This window comes from Acyrthosiphon pisum, chromosome X (genome assembly GCF_005508785.2).
Source record: "Acyrthosiphon pisum isolate AL4f chromosome X, pea_aphid_22Mar2018_4r6ur, whole genome shotgun sequence".
Taxonomy (NCBI): Eukaryota; Metazoa; Arthropoda; class Insecta; order Hemiptera; family Aphididae; genus Acyrthosiphon; species Acyrthosiphon pisum.
The window spans coordinates 38,389,522-38,393,003 of NC_042493.1; positions in this window are offsets into that span (position 1 = coordinate 38,389,522).

The window sequence follows — 3,482 nt, forward strand, 5'->3', positions numbered from 1 at the left end:
CATTTATGACATCGCTATGGTGTGATATTCTTCAAGCATTTAATAATGTAAGTAAAAAATTGCAATCTATTAAAATAGATCTCAGTTGTGTTGTTGGATTGTATAATACACTAATAGAATATATCAAAACATTACGAACAATGTTCAACACTTATGAAAAATTGGCTCAAGACAAATTAGAAGAAAATGTTCCTCAGTTCGAAACAAAAAATAGAAAAAGAAAAAACAAATTGATGAATCTAATGAACCGGATACTGTGTTTAGTGGCTATCAACACTTTAAAATAAATACTTTTTATCCTATCTGTGATAATTTATTGAATGAACTAGTAAAGAGAAAAGAGGCTAATAATTTTAATTATTAACACGATAACACAGCTATTAGTACTATCACAAAGAAGCCAAAAGCAGCTGTCATGAACTTTGGCGGGAGATTACAATCAGGTGGATATGGATGGGCTTATCATATAATTTTTTTATTTTTTTTTAATATAATTTTTCTATTTATAATTGTTGGTTTTTTACTAAATAACATCATATTTTAATACGAATTAATGAAATAATTTTAATTTTAAAGGATTAACTCATTATGGTATTAACACGTTTTTAATTAAATGTAGTTTAATTGCTATATCAATAACATGGGTAATTACACGTTTTAATGTAAAATGGAAATAACACGTTATGAATTAAATTATGGATATACTATGTTTTGAAAAAAAATGAAAAGTATACCCTATGATTTAGTACAGGAAATAGCACGTTTTGAAGCTAAGTGGATATAGAACGTTTTGGAAAAAAAAATCTATTGGAAATGACACGTTTTGAAAAAAAGTAAAAGTTTAAGCTTAATTTCATCTGGGAAATAGTACGTTTTGACAAAAAATAACAGTTTTAATCGATTTATCGTCATTTTTCCATTAGAATCGATGTATAACTCGATTTTATTGAAAATGGAGATAACACGTTTTGCATAGAAACGCCTCAATTAGAATCGTATGTTTGAGTAAAAAATAAATATTTTTCATGATCATAATATTATCCATTATACAATGGCTCACTTGTAATCTAATGTACAGCAGAGCGACATCCACTTTACCTGCTTTATATATTTTAAAAAGCAATTTTTTGCAATTTTCCACGTTTTTGCAGTTTTTTTACAATTTTGTGTGTTTAAATGAACAAAATATTTAACTCAGCTAAATGTATTGTGTAAAAACGCTAATATGACATACCGAGTTTTCGTTGTGAGTAGATAATCTGTGGTTTTACAATAAAACCATATTATTAAGAGCCATTATCAATATATATATATATATATATATATATACATCATTTTATTATTGTCGGTATATTATCCGATATGGATAATTTTAGTTTACTAGAATGTTCGCTTGTTCGCTATAAAAGCCGGTCTGCGTAGCCACCAGCACTGTCTGTCACTGTATTATTTATATTACTGCACAGTGTACGTGTTCACCATTAGTTTTTAAATACCTACGTGAAAAGCATGCCTAAAATAAAATGAATTTTAAAAAGTAAAATTTCAAATTGGATTGCTTCTTACAATTAAAATAAGGAAATGTTTTCATCAGATGGGAAGGTTATACATTATGATATTGCCTTGTTTGTGAAATATTTGTATAAAAAATTAAAGACAAACTTATGTATGTAATTGAAAAAATATGAAGGGTATAATTGTATAAAACTATTAAATCTTATTATGAAGTCATGTCAGTTAAAAAAGATGTTTAGATATAACGGCTACCTTATTGAATTGTTTTAAATATGCACCAATAACTATATAGTGTACAATATGTAGAACGTTTAGTTTTTCTTTGTACAAACATATTTTAAGTAAAAAAAGATTTAATTTCAACGAACATAATATTTTGAAATGTATCTATAGTTATCAATTTTAATTCAAAAAAGTAACATTTATCTCATTTTTTTATATAGCTTTTATTTTTTAATGTACCTAATTAATTATGCAATTCTTATGCATTTTTTTGTGCAATTTTACAATTTTAATATGCAATTTTTGTGTGTTTTTAATGCAATTAAATTTGGTCTTTAATTATGAGTAAATGTATATTAGGCCAGTAGTACCTCTATATTAAATAATTAAGATTTTGAGGCCACAAGATTTTTAAATTGCCCGACCACAGCTTAAACATTTTGGCACTACTGGGAAAATGTATGATTTCGTACCCACACTCGTAGGTATATAAGACGGAGACAACTAAATATGCATGCGTAGTGTCCTCTTAACAACATTTTAAAAATGTTCATTTTTAGTCGAGTTATCACCAATATTTTTCATTTATTATTTGTAAACGCAAATAAGACTAAAATAAACACACAGGTATTTGCTATCGTCATTTGCTCAAATTATAATCGCTTGAGCAGATATTCGGCTCTTCCTTATTAGTTGTCACTTGCAGATTACAAAATGGTGCACCAGCACACACAATGCCAATTCAGTGGTGCAAATAGGGGAGGATGGCTTGGGGGGCTTAGCCCCCCAAAATCACTCAAAGCCGCCTCAAAAAATAATAGTATACTATTCTTAAAAGTATGTACCTATAAATTTGTATATATTTGTTCATTGAAACGACCTCAAAGTCTTTGACAATGCTTATATCACAAGTGGGTAGTAGGGAGATCATGTGATCTATTTATCTATGTATATATCACTATATGCATGATACTACCCCCCTTCTCCAAGAGGAGACATGTGCGGTCTTCACTTCCAGTGGAGTGGGACCTAGTTGGAAACCGGATGACGCAATCGGACGACAGCACGGGAAAATGGTGACTGCGTAGAATCACACACATTTTTTTGCACTTTGCTATGAATCGAACCGATGACTGTGTGAGTCGTAGTCAACTGCGTGACCACTGCGTCACTCCGGCTACACGATAAGTAGTTGAAATAATGCTTCAACTTCAGTTCTTGTTCGATGGGAAAGTCATTCTAGTTGGTACGCTGGGGAGGTCAAAATTCCCAGTATAGTTTTCAAAAGCGCCGGGAAAAATAAAAAAATTAAGGAAAACGGGGAATTTTTACGCGAAATTTGTTTCGACCAAATGGATTTTGGTGTTTGTTGTTACTTTAAAATAAATGACAGTAGATACATGATATTTTCACTGAATATTTATACTATCATTTTCTACAGACCATACATTTTTCAAAATATTTTGACTTGTCTTGAGCAGTTTACGGATATTTTTGGTTTAAAATTTTTTTAGTTTTTTTTCTAGATCCAAAAAGCTTTTAGTCTTAAAATTATTTTACTCAAATATTTTACATCGCAGCTTATTACAAGCAGGAATAGAGTATTAGATGTTTTAATTGATATCTATTATCTTAGGTTTTAAAGAATCATATTTTAATTAGGTAATAGCATAGGCGCAAATAGCGTTTGAGATTTGGGGGGGGGGCTAATAGGGCCTTACTTTGATAATATTGAATAAGCTAAA